Here is an 18568-nt window from a genome sequence, read left to right as displayed (position 1 = left end):
CCTGTTGAACAGCACCTTTTCTGTCCTCAGAGTGCCTTGTCCAGAATGTGACCCTTTGGTGCTCATGCATCTCTCAGGAATACAGGCATTAGTGAAGACTAATTTCTGCATCACTCTCCTGAACTAAGGGGCCACAGACTTGGCCATTAAATACCTTGTCTTGCTGTTTTTTGAAGGGTTACACATAGCTTATTATTGTAATCTTAGCAATAAAAACATACAAGCGTGTTGTAATGTCATCCACTGTGTTACCAGTCAGAGCAAGGCACATGGGACTGCCTGGTTCATGCCAGTAAATTGCTGTAAATCAGGGCAAGATCAGGATTTGCTTAAGTCAGGGGATGCTGGAAGGCTTCTCTTGTGAAACTTCTTCTGTATTTCTTTGAGACATAAGGTGAAAAAAATTTCATTTTGAAAAATACGAAGTTTTGCACCCCAGTCTCTGAAGGTTGCCACCAGCATCCCAGGGTTTCAACTCATTGCAGCAGCCCCTTGGGTTGTTCTGGGCCTTTCTTGGCAGGTTATTCTGCCAGGGACCACCCTGAAGACAGCATCACTTCAGGGATGGAAATTGCTGAAAAGTACTGGAGGATTTTGCTGTAAAGTTAATACAGATTTACATTTTGTACTTGGTTCCCCTTGGCTTCCTTGGCAGGCAGGTTCAGGTGCCTTTGCAACTTCTCCAGTTTGCAGCCTTTGCTCTCTTTTCTGGCACATTTCCTGTGGGTTTTTTTGTCCATGTGGAGGGGCCACAAGGCTGAGTTCTGTTGATGGGGATTAGGAGGATGTTTGTGTGTGCAGGTTGTTGGGAATGACCAGAGAATGAGTGTGGCCCCTGTAGGGAAATGGGGTCTCATGGGGAGAAAGAATAGTGCCTGCTCAATTAGCAAGTTTCAAAAGAAACTCTGTTCTTTTTTTTTTTTTCTGAACATACCAAATGCGTTTGGTCTGTATTACAAGTATATTGTTTGCCAAGCTTTATTTTTAAGTGAAAAGTTACTCAAGAGCAGATGCAGAAGCTCAGATACATAAACTTCTGGTTTTCTGTGCTTTATACCATAACCTAAAAATGGATGCAATGACTTTTTAAAATTTATAATACATTTGCTACTGGATAAAGTTCTTCTTGACAAATTTCAAGCTGCACTGAAAAATATGGCTATTAATGTGAAGGCTGAGGGAGGCACACTGCAATTGTATAAATTCACCAGCTGTTTTGGAATGACTAAAAACTAGTATACTTGTCCTTAAAATTCTTAAGTAACATTCCTGGAATTCTTCTTGAGATTGTATTTAAGTCAGTTCCTAAATATCTTCCTTAACATTTTCACTTTTTTTGAGAACAGACCAGCATCTCTTAGGATATAGTTTTATTCTTTTTGCACTTTGAAAGCAGACAAGCAGTATAGAGAAAGAAAAAAAGGTCATATATGTGCACATTATATACATATTATATATATATATATATATATATATATATATATATATATACACATTATTTTTTTGCTATATTGTTGCTACATATGTGTGAATATTCAGGAAATACAGGTACAAATGGGCTTTTTTCAGTTACAAGATTACAGTCCCATTAATGATTTTCTGATGTTACACATGCAGGAATTAAACTTTTCATTAAGAAAGCATATACTTTCAAGGTATTGTCCATTTATGAAACTTACCTTCAAATAGATGACATTATCCACATGATTGTTAGATAGGGAGAGATAAATAAGGATGATATACTTTTAAAATGTTTTTTCTTTGTAATTTGAATACCTGGGTTGCCAGTTCTTAGTGCAGTATGGTACCAGACCTGTATCTGTGTTTTCTAAAATAGCTGTAACACATTTTGGTTAAGTAAATAACAGGGTTTGGCTGACTTTACCCTCCTGAAAGTGGCAAGTGTATTTTTAAGTGAGATATCACCACTTACAAGGAGTTTCACACTGCAATTTTTTGTAGCGCAGAACAGCTAATTTTTATCACAAAGGAGCTGTTGCAGGATTGTCAAGTCCCTACTAGACGTTTTAATTTATGAAGACATTTTAAGCAGAATTTCAAAAAGCACAGAGTGAAAGCTGATTGATGTTTTATTTTTGAGAAATGTTTGGCAAGGTCGTTGTGCCTGTAAGGATGGGAAGTCACTGAAGTTTAAACTAATTCTTTATTGTGCTTCCCTGGAAAAGTAACTTTTTTTAGCAGATCATGCGTAAGAAAGTTTACTCACCCTGTCTGGTTCTGATTAGGGGCTGGACCCTGATTTCAGGTACATCACTGTGTCTGGAGCTGCTTTGTGTGCCCAGCACCCAGGGTCAGTGTGGCCACATGTGTCTCAACAGCCTGCACCAAATTAACGGTGTACGAGTGCAGTGTCCAATAACAAAAACAAGAAATTGCAGTTTAAAGTTTATAAGGAAAAGGGGTTGTAGAGGTTCCCATTTCAGTCATTAACATGCTTATAAACACGGGACCATATGCTACTCCAGCTTCATGCAACTGGGAAATCCCACATAAAGATCAAGGACAGGCTGTATAACTGACTGTCAGCAGAGCAGCCTGGTTTTATACCTCCACGCGATTATCCCGAGCTCATGGGAAGCAGTTTCGGTGCTGGGGCTGGAGCAGCAATCCGGAGTCGGAGCCCTCGCAGGTGCAGTGCCCACACTGCCATTCCCCAGCCCCAGGGAGCTGCTGCGGGAGGTGGCACGGGCAGACAGTGCAGGCAGCCGGGGAAGAGAGCAGCCGTCACGGGTATGGCACAGGCTTCCCTAAGCCGTTCTGTCGTAAGCTGATATCCTTATGTATGTAACAGGACATACACAAGTGTGTTCACTTAAAGCAGATCATTTCAGTTCAGATCAATCCTGGTGCAGGTAAAATATGTAAGTGTAGATAATTGGTCAAATATGCGTCTTAAACTGATGACTGAAAGGTTTGGTTCAGTGCTTTTGTTTAGTTAAAAAGCCATGTTGGAGAACTGGCTTTCACTAACTGCTTGGCATGCAGTCACTCACAGCGGGTTCTCTGTGTGACAGGAATAAGTGAAAGCAGACTTGTCTACCCATATTTGTTGTACAAATGCATGCAGAAATAACAGTCTTGATGGCAACAAGCACTGCAGAAATCTACAAGGAAAAGATCTAATGTTTGTAGTGAAGCTGAATATAAATCTAAATAGGCAACGTCAGTCTTTGGTTTACGGATCACTAAAATGCTGACTCTTCTGTAATCAAGCTGCAGTGCTCCCTGAGTTCCCTATTGTCAGTGACCTGCAGAAACAAAATGTTCTGCATCGTTGTAGCACAAGGAAATGAAAAATTCCCAGCTTTCTGGGATATTGTTATCTAGTGAAGGAAAGAAAAAATTAAAACAAGAGAAAAAGAGATAAAATGGTAGGACAGGGAGTACTTTTTCTCTAGGCAAATTTTTCATTGATTTCACTTTATATATTACTTAGCACAGTAGAAAAGCCAGAACAAATAAAAACAGTGAGGAAACTCAAGACTTGCAGGCCTGGAAAAGAGGATGGTTTTAAACAAGAGCTTGAACGACTGGCCGATTTTTGAAGATGTTTGATCTCTATTTTTAGACATTCATACTCAGGAGTGCGCTCTGTTTCTGATGTTTTCATTACTACTGACTTTTTCTTTCCTTTCGCCTTCCTTTCTTTCTTTCCTTTGGATCTTGCAAAGTTGCTGATTTATAAAGCACTATCCTGGGTCATTTATTGGAGCACACTGAGCACCTCTGGTGAGACCCTTGGCATTCTGCAGGATCAGGCCCACATTCCTACAGAGCACTTAAATGTAAGGGTGTAGCCATGCACAGAAGTACTGTAGAGAGACACAAACTGCAGAACAGTGCTGTGATTTTGTGTGGTCCTTGCCAACTTTTCCTCTCAATTTAACATTTTTAGAAATTAACATGTAATTTAAAAATAAGCCATAAAATTTGAAAGCATAATATGAACACAATGGAACCTGTTTTCAGAAACAACTCAAGGGACCTACAAAAACTGCTCACAGCAGTGACTTTTGCAAGTTGGATCTAAATAGTACTGGAAACCTTGGGGATACTTTGAAATGAATGGTAACCTGGGAGAGCTGAAGGAGGTCTTTTTTGCAGATCCTAATGTCATCCAGAAGTGAAATGTAAAAGGTGAATATCAAGTACAGTGTTAAATGCACACAGGGCATAACTGCAATTTGAAGGTTACACAGTTAAGATCGTATTTCTGCAGGAATTTTATTTTTACATGACCTGATTCGTCAACTAAAATAGCATGGAATTGAGAATTGAGAAGATTGTGTTTAATTTACTGTTCTGTTGTTTTTCTTAAAGAAAGAATAAAAGGAAATGGCTTTACTGCACAGGAAGCATCAGGTTTAATATACCAGATGTGATAGCCCAAACCTGAGAACTTTAAAGATCCCACCCATTCCCTGCTAGTTTGGTTCACTTACTGCATTTCTTTCAGTTCAAACACCAAAAAAATCAAATAAGCTGGTTTTTTAGTTCTCTTTAGTTTCTTGATTTCTCAGTACCTGAGCTGCAATGGGTATGTGTCAGGATTTTCTTCACATGACCCCAAAAAACAGTGCTTCATCAAAACCGAATCTTTTTTGTGGGAAGGTGGCAGTTCCAACCTCTCTCAAGTAGGAGAATGGAGGAAGAGAGCACTGGGTGGGCTGGGAACAGCAACAGCTGGGGGCAGAGCACTGTCCCAAAAGCCTGGGCACCCAAGAACTGCCAGCCAGCAAGGAAGAGCTTTGCCTGGAGCCAGCCCTGCTGACAGGGGAAGCAGCACTCCGAGCAGTGCAGTTTTCCTGTGCCACTTCACTCCATTCTTTTATTGGAAAAGAGAGTATTTGTTTTCTCACAGGTGCTGGATGCAAAACCTGTGCATTCTTGGTTTATGGGTTTGTTTTCAGATGCCAAAGGTTATGAATGTTTAAGGCTTTTTTTCCTGTTTAAACCCAAAATATTAAAGATTCCAGAGATCCGCCTCTGTGCAGATAAGATGTGCTTCAAATAGCAGCATATTTGTCCCTGTTCTATAATTCAGGTATAATTGCTGTGGAGACCCCACAGAGCAGAGGCGGACTGTGGGCACATCTTCTGGTTTTGCTTCTGTTGATGTCCTGGCAAATTTTCCACATGCTTCAGTAAAAACTGTCTCGAGCCAGTTGTTGGCTGCAGAGGATTTTCTTCAAATCAGCTTGCCGCAGAGAAGCACGTGTCAGGACTCCTGACAGCTTTATCATTGTAGGCAATGGGATGTTCCTGCATGAATGATTTGAAATGGAAAACATTTGACCGAAAAAGCAGAGAAGACACCAAAAAATTCAGGGCACCAGCCATGTTTCCATGGCCACAGGTTGTTGCTGCCTGTGCTGGTACAGCAAGCTTCCCTTTGTTTCTCCAAGACCATTAACATTTTCCCAATAAAATATTCACAGCACTGGCCAAAAAGCATCAGATCCCTGTGCTTGCCCGAGACCCCTCTCAGACACAGCAGGAAAAATGTGTGGTACTGTCACCAGTCTCTGACAACTTTATGTTTTAATACTCTTTAGCATTAGTCAATGCTCCAGGCCTCAGCAAGGGCTGTTCTCTGGCAAGCCTTAGACTTTACTCATTTAGTAAAGGTGTTTTTAAAGAGAAAAAAATATTTATCCCCATTTTCCCATTGTTCCGAATGTCTTCAGAATTATACTTGGTTTTCAAACCTGGGGCCAGCCAAAATGTGAATGTTTCAGGAAATTATGTACATGGAAAAACACATAGTCATAAATCAGACTATTTTCCAGTTTTAGCTCTAGACTGCATGGTTAGTAATGAATATAATAGGGAAATTAGTTAGAAAATTAGCAGTTAATTTAAGGATATTTAAAGAGTGTGTGAAACTACAGCTTGGGAAAACTCATTTAGTGAAATGGATGTGATTCCTTCTCCCCTTCCACTGCCTGAGCAGGATTTTCCCCAGTAGCCAAATTTGTGTGCAGATCTCTTGCAGCAGAAACGCCAGGTTCACGTGCTGCCTTGCCATGGCTTCTGCCCTGATTCAGGGGTCCCTCAGCCTTGGAAACATCAGCCAGCTGCAGCCATTGCTGCAAAAAGAAACACTGTTCAGAGAGGAGGGCAGAGTGGGACTCGAGTGAGATAACGAGACGAGGTAAATGAGCCATGTACCAGCTCCAGCAGGGCAGCAGAAAGCCCTGGGTGCTGCAGCCCTGGTGCAAGGACCAGGGACACAGCAGGGCAGCACCAGGCAGGAGCAGTGGTTTGCATCCCATGGGATGTCTCCACAGCCTGGCTGCCTCATGCTGCCTTGGTGTGCATGCAGAGGGGCCCTGGCACTGCTGCTGTCCGCCAGAATGCTTCTGGAGGCACAAAGGAGGGTGTATCTGCTCAGTCCCTTAACCAGGAGATCCAGCAGCAAAATGTGTCAGCTGTTTGTGCCAAAGGGGAGATGTAGGCCAATGAACTTTAAAAATATGGCATGATTTTATACATGGAATAGTGAAAAGAGGAATAAAACACAAAGAAAGAGATGTGTGCTGTCACCTCATCAGAAGTGGCTTACAAATCACACATTACTTTATATCAGTGATGGGGAAGCACTTTTGAGCAGACAAAGCCATGGCTGGAGGCAGATCACTGGGTTACGAGCAAGACTTGTGCTGTCTCCAGCACTGAAATGTGCCTGTTCTGCTCCTCAGGGCTCTTGTGGCACTGCAGCTGACTCTGCTCCTGCACCAAGACATCTGCTCATGGCACCTGCATGAAAAAGAGAAATGACAGGGACAAAACTCTTTATTGCCCAGTGGATCACTTTTACATATGAAATCTATAATCTTCATCACAAGTGACCACTGCCTTCGGTGATTCTTACTAACATACTAATCTGTGTGAGGTGCAAGAAAGTGTGACCAGGAGGGGACAGGGTGCAGACACGGCAGGCACAGGCGAGACAGGGTAGTAGCAGAAGGGAAAAAAGGGCTGGACTTTTTACATTCTGGCAGGGGCAATAAACTTAAAGGAATGGCAAGCCCATAAAAGTTTCACTTCTTTCTGGAAAAACATCTGAATTGAAACTTCACACCTGGCATGAGTTTTCTGCATGTCCCAGCCTCCTTCCGCCTCTGCTGGGGAGAAATAATGCGACTTTGGGTAAATCCTGGTAGATTCTGCCTGTAGCGCAGACTGTCCCTTGTGCAGTGTTACCTTGCTGCTGTTCATGTTGCTGTAGTTAAGGTTGTACCTGTGTTTCCATTAGAACCCTTTTAATCTGCACATTTATGACCCAGCTGTAAAAATTCAATCCAGACTGAAACTTGGCATGAACAGTGTTCACTCTCCCATCTGTGGAAAGGATTTAAGCAGGTACATCCCAGTAATAACCATCTGAGTTAGGCTTGTAAATTTGGAGCATGATGACTGGTGAAAAAAACTGTGAGCTTCTCAGTAGTCTTGGAGTCTGAAATATTTTATGCCTGTGGTGAAACTAGTGAAAAACAGCTTGTTTGTATTCAGTCATATAGGTGTAAATAAAGAAAATGGTTTGGGTCTTTGACTGTGTTTGCTTACATGCACAAACACACGCATTTTCTTTACCATGGCAAGATTTTGATATGAGTGGCAAACACTTGAAACTTTCCGGTCTCATGCACCAAAGCAGCATTTGATGATTCTCAAGTAGGTTAAGAAATTGTATTTGTGCTGGTGCAAATGGTAGAATTTATCTATTGATTGTAATAGAAAAAATTAGGGAAATAAGAAGACTGTTTTGTTTTGGGTGAGATTTTTTTTTTAATTCTTCTTAAAATAATGTAAAAACAGATACAGTATTGAACTGCAAAATTATTTTATTCACCATTGCTTCCTCCCATTTAAATTTTCTTTTCTAAAAAGCTACACACTTAACATGTCTGACAATATAAACTTAAAATAGTGATCTTATCTGATCCAGTAAATCCTATTTCCCTTTGCAAGTTTGTGGGTTTTGAAGTAATTCTGTAATTTGAAAAAAAAACCCCAACCTTTCTATATGTGTTTAACTGAAAATTTTTAGGTCATTTGTCCATAATGTGAATACCAGAAACATAATGATGAAAGCAGTTTAGTGAGACCAGACTTCTGATATTCCATGTGTACTCACAGAGAAGCTTTTGAGAGGGTTTTGACACAATTTGAGAAGTGGACTGAAGGGATATCTGCATGAAATAATGCTGGGGTTGAGTTTGTACATGCAATTCAGAAAATGTCAGGAACCTGTAGGTATTGTTTGCAAATGAGAGTTTTGTGGTCTTGAAGGAGAAAGGGGAGCACTTTTAAAAACACCTGTTCTCAAAAACCTTGTCTAATGTTCATCTGTAGAGTTCAATTTCTAATTATCCAGAAAACCAGAGTTGGATTCAGTGATATTAAATCGACTTTCCTACAGACTTAAAGGGTATGAGATAAAGAGGCAGATGTGGAAAATTACCAGCAATTACTAAAGACCTGTTGAGGTCTTTTATGCTTTATGGCATTGAATTGGCATCAAATCATCACTTTAGATCTGCTAAAGGAGAAATATGTCCTAACAGTAAAAGCATGCAAAAGGCTTGTATAAGTGAAAAAAAAAAAAAAAAAAAAAAAAAAAAGACCAGGAGTTTTTTAAAGTAGGGAAGAGATCTGGAGAGGTAAATTACATTGTAGAAAATCTGGAAAAGTGAAAAAATATTCAAGCAGAAAGAGATCAGATAAACATTTGAAGCTGGAATAGCTGAAAAGAAACACAAAAATAGGTAAAGCAAAATTCCAATGAGGCATGAAATCTGTTTTCCTTAATTTTTCACAGTGGCCTTGAAACCCAGTATCAAGAGACTCTATCTCTGTTCTTTCACTGATGGCCAGAAATTGAGGTTATGATGACCAGATCGTTTGGTATGGCACTGACATTTCAAGTTAAAAGGAATTGCCAAGACTCTCAGTTATGACACTAAAATATACCACTATTTCTAGAGCCAATTTTCAGTCCCTCCCTCATGCCTCCACATTGATTTAGGCAACAGATGCACGAAAAGCAAAGCAACATTCAAAATAATCCCCTAGCTGAGGCTGGGGGAAGGCTGGCTAGTGGGCTGTAGCCAAAATTCCTTAAATGTTACAATGTTTTACATTTCTAAATGTAAAAACTTTCTTTCCAATGTGAGGTACCAGCCAAATGTCTTGGTTACGGTATCTCAGAGTGAAAACTGGCATGTGGCCTTGTGGTCATTTGTGGGTATTGACAGATTTACACCCTCGAAGATCAAGTTAAATGTTGTCGGTTTCTCCATCTCCCCTTACTTTGTCCGGGTGTTTTTTTCTCTATGTTACTATTTGTCAACTTAAATCCAGTTTGCTGGAAAAATGAAGGCTCTTCACGACCTGGCTCTTCAGGAGTAAATTGCCTCAAATTCTTTCTGCTAGCCAAGGTATTTTGTAATGCATTGCAAAACAGCGGCAGGACTGCGCTCCTTGCACTGGATGTACTTTGTGGGCCAGACACTGCGGGCAGTTTTAATGAGCTCTTGGTGTGCTGGAGAATTCGTCTCAGCCCTTGACTTCAGGGAGACTTCTATCCCAGGTCGCTGTTTGTGCAATTGCTCTTTCTACCCCAGGGAGCAGGATCTGGCTTGGTCCCATTGTGGGCTGCACCATGCAGGGTCTGGACTGGTGGCTGCTCAGGGAGCAGGTTCTGGAGCTGGTGTGCAAATCCAATGGTCTGCTCCTGACTATTTATGGCAGCTGTGCGCTGTGGTGGTGGGTTGTCCTTTATACAGGCACACAAAAATCATTGTCCTGCTTTTCTCCCTTGCATGCTTTTTAGCTGGCATAGGTGTTGATTTTTGCATCAAATTCATTTCCCTGGGATCATCTTCAAATAGGAGCTTCCTCCGTAAGACAACAACCTTTGTTCCTTTATCAGGGAAAGCTTTGGGTGTCTGCAGCACTGTTTGTGCCAGCAGTGTCAGAGGGAGCCACATGCAGCCTGTGAAACTTATGTCAGCTGGGGGAGCAGGGGTGCTGGGTGAAGCCTGGAGCCCCTCTCTATCTGTGATGTCATAATTACAATAATTCTGGGCCTCCTACTTGTTGAATCTCAGTAGTGCTGGATGTTTAGTGACACTTTCTGAAGTGAAGAGAAACCAAAAAAGCTGTCCTGCTCTGGCCAGCACTTGAGATTGTAGTGGTGTTTGTAAGATATACAATGTTTCATATACATACATACACACAGATGCACTTTTATTTCCTTAGCTGTTTTGCTGTGCTTGCACCTTCAGCTCAGAGCTGGGCAGAAGTTTACTATGGCAGTGAATTTTGCAAAGACAGAGGAAAAGAGGCTCCCAACTGTATTGTCTACAAATAATGACATATCTTGCTTTCAAATCCCATGCCTTGCTGAGTTGCTTACTCCAGATTGCCCCTGCAAAGCTGAAAATCCTTTTCACAAAAGTCAGCAGAGAAGACAAGGCTGACCTTCAGGTATTGATCTCAGTAATCTTTTGTTTTATGCAAAGGCTTATTTTTGTTGTCTAAACCGAGGTGAAGAAATACTTGTTTAAACATTTAAGTGAATCAAAATGGCAGGTGTCTTTATAAGCCTGTTTTCCTTTTAGTATTTTGTCCCAGCCTTCCTGCTGCTGTTTTCACTCCTTGTCTAATGAGACTGTGAGTGATAGTTTCTCCTTGCTACATGTGCACATAAGCATTAATTTGTGTTTATTACATTTGCTGTGAATCTATATAGGGAAAATGTCCTTAATATTTCTCATTCTTCTATACCCCATTCAAATCACAGATTCACACACCTGATTCTCTTCCCTCTTATTTCAGAAGGGGTTGACAGTTATATATTGGGTATGTTATATTATACCCAACTCAAAGGGCCTTTATCTTCACCTGATAATTGAGGGACAGGCACTCAGATATGTTTTAAAACATAGTGCTTGAAAGTGCTTGGAAGTACAAAAATCCAATTTGCCAAGATCTTGTCTGGGTTTGAGTGTTTTGGCCCCAAAGCTGATTTGACACACAATGTTCATGTGTTCACAAAGCTCTCCAAACTTCATTTTGTGAACTGCTGCTGCTTTCAGTGGGATCTTTGCTCACAGATCAAAGACTGTGAGCCTCGGAGAATGTAAGTGTTCATATTTGGGTGCTCCTTATCCTTCATTCCTTGCACAAAGTGGGAAAAATAAAGACTGTATTCAGTGCTGTGGTACTACTGCATTTGCTGAGCTTTGGGGAGCTCTGATATCTGCCTGTGGGCTTTATGGCTGCTCAGAAACACCCCTTCCCTGTCCAGAGCAGTGGCAGCACTCAGCCTGATGTGAGCCCACCAAAGCCTTTCCTGCCTCATGGCTGTGTCATCTTCCCATCGTGTCTGGACAGCCGCTAGGCAGTGGCTCCACACTGCCCACAGGACCAAAAGTCCTTTTACAGAAGGTACGGGAGACCGTCTTCTGAGGTAGAGCCCCCATGAGCCACTGGCTCCTGCCCACCGTCGCCCATGGGGAGCCCGTGTCCCACCGCGCAGCACCTCCAGCCCACGGCCCAGCTGGGAGCAGGAGGTCTCGGAAAAAAGCCAGGTCTAGGTGAGCTGGCCGAAGGGCGAGAGACGGGTGTTGGAGCAGGGTGTCTGAAGGAGGTAGTAGGGAGAGATGGGTTTGTCCTGCCCCTCAGGGTGTGAGGGACATGCCTGCAGTGGGATATCTGCTAACAGGGCTCACCTTCGTCCTTGGTGAGCTCTGCTTCATCCAAGGGTATTGCTCCCTTGGCCCCCGCACATCTTACAGCTGGAATATGGGTTTAGGTAAATCAGATGCCCTGAGTTCACAAATACAGGGTAACTGTTTGGAGAGGAGAGGAGGGAGAAAATCAACAAAGGCCTTTGATATATTGTATGTCATCTGTACGTGACACTCCAAGACCTTCAAATGCTTAAACTAAAAACCTAAATATAATTTAGTCAGTAAAAATATACCTTAGTTATAATAAAATGATAATAGTGGAACTTGGCAACAGAGTAGCTAATAAATACTACACTTTTGAAATGTGCCTGGGATCCAAGTACATACTCTTTTACTGTGTAGTTAAAGCATGTGGCAGGACATGCTAGACCAAGATTTTCTTTTTGTCTTTCCAGTGGAAAACTAAAGTTCTTTGTTTAAGTGAAGCCCGTTGGGAATTTTTCTTAAGTAAAACAAGGAGCTAAAGAATTCCATTCCCTTTTGCCAACATTTTTTTTCCTTCTTCAAGCCAAATTATCGATTAATGGGGCATTAAATAACAAATACTGCCTAGTTAGAATAATACACTTTTTTACTTGGGCTCTTTCAATAATTTCTTATTGGTGCTTCAAACACAGCTGAATTAAAAGATGAGATATTTTATTGGAAAATACTACCCTTTCTAAACCTTTTTGACCTTATAAAAAGAAAGGTCGTTAATCTGAAAGTCATTACATTTGTATACTTACCCCTATTTTTGAATTTTTAAATGAAAAAAAAAAATCTGTACTCCTTTAAGGTCTTCTTCCTGAGATTCATTCTTTGCCTTCCTCATTAGCTGTCTCCATTTCGGTACCCTATCATTTTGCCAGCAGAGCAGCCATGTGAATGCTTGACCATATTTTTGTCTGGCTCTAGTGAAACCGTGATCTGACAATAGAATACTTTTCTCTGGGTTTTCCTTCTTCCCCTTGGGAACCATACTTCAAGGGCAACCTGCTTGTCCAGAATATGAACATGTGGAAAATCCACTGCTATGCACTAATGATTTTCAGATGGGCAATTGTTGCTGAAAATCATCCTAAGAGCAGCAGCTTCTCCACTGTAGCACCTAACCACTGTGGGATCACATTGCTTGTAGCTGCTCTGGAATAAACCCTTTGCATTTATGTACAGGGTGGAGACATCTGCTGCATCACACATATGCGGTGACAAAATTTAGGGGAAGAAAAGGAGGTACAAGTTACAGTTGTGGTTATTTTTTGGCCATTGTAACATGCATCAAAATCTGACACTTATTTTAGATTGAAAGTATAAATGTAGGAAAAAGTTGAACTCTGCCAAAGATTCACAACAGCAAGGCAGAAGCACCCTAAATATTGTCCACAAATTAATAGCTCTGAAACCTGTGTTTTAAATATTTACAAGGAGACTTGTCACACTCTGGGAGAGAGAAAAATGAGTTTTAAATTTTATTTAACTTCTATTACTGTTCTTAGAATATGCATTCTTTTTAAGCAACTTTCACTTTTAATCTGTAATTAAAGCCAAAGTTTTCTTTTAATTTTAAAAGCTTGCCCTTGGACTAAAACAACATGGAACATTTTTAAACATTGATCCAAGCTGCTGTAGATACATTTTATTTAAACCACAGAGCCTGCAGTTGGATTCCTTGCTTTGCCAGGTCGGCTATGAACTGTAAGTGTGGCAGTAATGATTGTGGAGTCCTGGATGCTTCACTGAGGAGGGTTGTTTTTCTGGAGTTGTTCCTCCCTTTGGGCCCTATTCATGAATGACTTAATCTCTGTCTATGATCAAATGTCATGCAAGTTTCTGCGCACAGAAAAATCAAGGAATGCTTCTCTTTCCTGTGTTCCTTACATGGAATTGCTGTGCCTGCCTGGCAAGCACTTGGAGAGTGGTAAGGGTGGGAAGCAAGCAGCAACAAAAACACACAGAGAAAACCACCAGAAGCAATATAAAAAGAGTAAGACAAAGAAAAAAGAGAAAATTTTGTAAGATCTGGTGTGCAAGTTGGATTGAGCCATGCACAAGACAGCTCCAGCTTGTCCAGGCAACACCAGCTGGAGGGGAACCTGGCCTTTCAACTGGGGAGTGTTACAAGGGCAATTTATTCACCATGAAAAACAAAAGTGTTCCCCAGTAATTTGTCTGCAGTGTTGGCCATAAAGATCATTTCTACTGTATGTTTCTGCTAGCTTGTTTTGTCTTGAAAAGCAAACATTACTGTTTCAATGGGCAGATCTCAAGAATTTCAGGGAGCGAACACTTCTTAGTCTTTTTATCCTCTTGACCTAATTGCTTCTGTGGTAATTCTGTCCTTTGACAGGATGTTACACCACTTTATTTGAAGCCAAGAGCAAGACTTTCATTACTAATGATACTGATTACACAATGCCTGCCATGCAAAGAATTTTTCTTGTGATGTTTTGGTATTTTGTTAGAGATCCAGCAGAATACTGGGGTGAAGTGGTGCATAGCTGTCTCCATATTTATACAGGTCTCCTCCTTACTTTTTAAGTTTCAACAGTTGTGTTAGGTTTGGTTCTCAGTTAAGAGTGAAGAAAGGACTTAGACTATCAGAGTTGTTTTTCTCATCACTAACACCCTGCAGCCACTGCTTGAAATTCTGTCTGTGTCTCCATGCCCTAGTGTGAGGACAGATTGCTATAGCAGGACTCCCACGCCAAACAGTCACTGGTGGCAAATGGGAAATAACTTGACTCAGGTGCTGAACTTCTCCAGCTGTTGATGGGAGTTACACTTGTTTGTCCAGGACAGTGACTGGAATAGTCATTTAGCTCTTTTTGAGGTATTTTCCATCCCTTTAGTACTGACAATGGACTTAAAAGATGTAACTTTCTTTTCAGGTAGGTCACGGCTGGAGTATCATTTTAGCTCTAGGAGGGAAAAGATAGAAGAAAAGATAGGGAATGAAGGGAAAAAGAAAAGCTCAGAGCCAGGAAATAAATACAGATAGGAAAATAAAGAGCAGAAAGTTTTGGAAGATTGTAAAGAGAAGATAGTGTTGGAAGAGGACACAGAAAGGAGATTGCAAGATTAAGGACAATAACAAAAAGGAAAAGGAAAGAAAAGGGATCAAAGGGATGAAGGCAAGAAGATAAAATACTGAGGAAGCAGGTATGGAGGTAGGAATCTGGAGTGTAACATGGAAGAGTTCTAGAATAAATTAGAGAAGGGTAGGAGATATCTGCATTTTTAACAGTCAAAAATTAGAAGTTTGATATTTTCCTTTTCAACGTGTTTGAGAAATGAGGGTGGATAAGCATTCAAGATACTGCCACCGTTCTTAGAAGGAGCCTTTGAGTCCAATTGTGGTGTGTTGGCATTTTTTTCCATGTTACACAGGCTAAGAGCAAATAACACTTCCAGGAAGGGGTATGACCTTGCTTAGGATACAAAGCAAATTAATCCAAACTGTTGCTCCACAAGTTAGGGCAAAACCACAGCTTAGTCTGGGACTGGGAAATACTCCAGTGTTGGTGGCAGTGGTAGTAGTGATGGAAGCGTCTGTTTGTGTGAGATGTGTGGTTATTAATTTCCCAGTCTCTTGATGCATCTGCAATCCCTGACTAAGCTGGACACAAAAGTATAGAATACTTCTCATACTTTGGCTTAATCATACCCAATCCAGACTTTGGCGGATTCCACCAAGACCTGTTTTGAAAACTGTAAGTAGTTTTCAGGCTACTGTGAGACAATTTGGCCAAGTGTGGAGGCTTCCTTGGCCCAGTGTTTCTGAAAGTTTTAACTTCTTTTAGGTCTGCTCCTTTCTGTAAATTTTTCAAATCAGACATTCTCTTTGAATGTTTTTCAAGTCATCATTTGTAAGTTAAAGAGAGAAATCTTCTTAACCTAATGCACGGTTGGCTGGGGGCAGTGTCTTTGTGCTCCTCCAAGACAAGCATCTGTCAGTAGAGTAGAAAGGACATCACCTGGGTTGGACTGGTTGTTTGATCCTGTATGTCAAAATATGCATTCCTATACAATTCATGGTATATATGAACCAAAAATATGTCATGCCAGATCTGATAATTACACATATAATTTTCAAGTTCAACAAAAGGTTTTGTTTCTTTTTCTCCCATCATTTTTTGAAGAAACAGAATGTGTCTGTATTAAAAACATGATTGGTGATGGTGAGTGGGTGGTTCTGTTTACCCTGCCACATTATATAGTACCACTTTTACTCCTTGTTTGGATAGCAGTCACAAGACCCAGATATCAAGCTGTGAAAGTATTTTTCTTGCAGCAGTCTTTCTTTTTTTGGCAGGCAGTGGCTTTGGAGATGCCTCGCATTTTGTCATGTGATTGGACTGCTGATGAGGTTTCTGTGTTGCCTCATTTTCCTGGATTCCATCTGAATTAACTCTTCTTTGGGTCACAGTCATTAGCACACTTCTGAATGAGTGGGGCTTTGCATCATAGTGTAATGAACACTAATACTCAATCTCTGTAAGGAAACACCCTGTAAAGAAGGAATTTGTTGCATTTGTTCCACGTGACAAAAATCTGTTTTCTATACCTCCAGCTGTCCACATTGAAAAAAACATTCCTTCTCCAAAGTAATATTCCTTCATGAAACAAGGGAAAATGAGGGGAAATGACTTGTATGTAATTGTTCCATCTAAAAATATTCAGCTTAGTCTTGTAAACACATAAACTAGTTCTTTGTAAACAAGCCTCTTAATTTTCTTTAAACTGAGTATTTAGATGTTATGTTAGAGAAGCTGGGTATATCAAACACATATGGTTCCTATTGCACCAGCGGCTTTCTTAATTTTGGTGTTCTAATTGAAGCGTCATTTTTGAAAGCATGCTAACTTTACAGAAACTAATCTGACTCTGTTGGGTCTAGGCTTTATTCTTCCATCTATCACCACACTCTGGAACCATTTTCCACTTTAATTGTGTGCAGCAGTAACAGTATACCTCATGGACTTTGAGTTGCCCTCAATACTTCTAGTGTGTGATGTGGAAATATGGTTTGGGGTAGTTGAGGTTGGGGAACTGACCGGGCATTACTTGAAGGGGAGAGAATTAGGAAGAGGCATTAGGGAAGGAATGATAGTAGGGACTATAATTTATTCATAAGATTTTTCCCTTATTCATGGATAATTTATAACACAAAATACCCTAGACCAAGTAATATTTTAACTAGACAAAATTTCTATCCACGTCAGAGAAATACTGCAGGTCTCCTTTAAAATATAAGATATTCCATAGATGTCACAAAACAGCTATTTCCCTCAGATAACACAAAATTTCACTTTGGCATCCAATATGTATTAATTTTCCCTCCTACAAATAATAGGCAGAGAACTATTAAGTTTACATTTGAGGTGGGAGTATTTGAAATAGAAAACACATTTCTATCTCAGGCAGTGCTGTTATGGTTTCTGCTCGTGCGGGCTTCCAGTGCAGGTGCATGTTCTGCAGAGAGCTGAGCAAGGCCCCTGTGCTTGCAGGTGCTGATGGGGTGGGATGTCTTGTTGAGCTGAGTTAGAGCCCCCTCTCCAGCAGCACCCTGGGCCCTTCACACTGCACCTGCTGGCTCTGAGCTGGGGCAGCGAGCACACCAGGTTTGCCACTGACTTGGGTCTGAATTCTGGGTAAATCCACCTTTCCCAAGAACACAGAATATTTAACAATAAATTGCCTTTTTTTCTTTTTTTTTTCTTTTTTTTTCTTTTCTTTTTTTTTTTAATTATCCAACTACATGTACAATATAAAGTCCACAAAGGTCACAGAGGTAAATTTATTTATTAAATGGAAATACTTAAGTCCAGAAACCATTATGAATCATTTTGGTGTTTTAAGTTCAGGATACAGGGTAAATTATTCCAAAAATAATGGTAGCCAAATGTCATTCCCTCCAAGCGTTTGTGTAATATCTATTTATCTGTGGGCAGATGACTGCTATGTATAATCAGAGGCAGACTTTTGTCAAATTGAGACTAAGTAAACACAGCTGAACACAAGCAAGTTGGACTACAATTTTTTGAGTTCTGCCAGCACTGTTACGACCTTGAAAATGAATGTTTTTTCAGAGCAATCTGCTTTCAATATGGGAGAATTTTTAGTGTTTCAAATTAACAAGTGTTGACTGAAAATTTGTTCTGTTTAATTTTAATATTTTTGTCCAAATAAATTAAAAGTGTGTATTTGTCCAAAGGAGGGCATCCTTTCTGCTGCTTGGAAAGTAGGGATGTTTTGTACAGAAGTGTTTCTCACATGTATCTATGAGAGCAAGAACAACAGTTTAGAGCTTTAAACTCATCTGAAACTTCATCAAAAAATCTGAGAAAATTTTCTATTTTTTGCTTGAAACATAAATGCCTTTTTTTAATGTTCTGTGCAAGTAAATGTAGAATTCAGGCAGTAGATTTTATGCCATTACATATTTAAATACAGTTTTCATCATCCTTGAAAACATAGGACTCCTATTTATAAATTTTTCCCATTTTTCTAAAGCTTGGTATCCTTCTAAACTTTTTGTACAGACCTTGTTTTTCTCTGATACCCCAAAAAAACCAAGTCTGATTTTATTGCTGAAAAGTACAATTTAAATCTTTGTTTTGACATGTGGATTTTCTGCTTTTACAGTACCAGTCATTAGAACAGAGAACATTTTGCTCCCTTGATTTTAAAGGTCACAGCATTTGCAGTTCAGAGAGGCTTTGGAGAGAATTCAAATAGGAGTCCTGATCAAAAATTTGTCTTTAAGTAATTACAGCGAGTGTCATCCATTGCCAATATCTGTG

At 40.3% G+C, this 18568-nt stretch overlaps 1 protein-coding gene and 1 long non-coding RNA gene across 6 annotated transcripts in view; both read left to right on the top strand.

Moving 5' to 3' along the window:
* MKX (mohawk homeobox) overlaps window positions 1-18568 on the top strand; it is a 49126-nt gene that overhangs the window by 13163 nt on the left and 17395 nt on the right. The window lies entirely within an intron of this gene.
* Window positions 5589-7571, top strand: LOC137484192 (uncharacterized). Its single transcript, XR_011004780.1, has 2 exons — window positions 5589-6445; window positions 6723-7571. It is a non-coding gene; the product is annotated as an uncharacterized lncRNA (long non-coding RNA).

Source organism: Anomalospiza imberbis, chromosome 1 (assembly GCF_031753505.1).
Source record: "Anomalospiza imberbis isolate Cuckoo-Finch-1a 21T00152 chromosome 1, ASM3175350v1, whole genome shotgun sequence".
NCBI classification, from domain to species: Eukaryota; Metazoa; Chordata; class Aves; order Passeriformes; family Viduidae; genus Anomalospiza; species Anomalospiza imberbis.
This window is presented reverse-complemented; position numbering and strand designations above follow the sequence as displayed.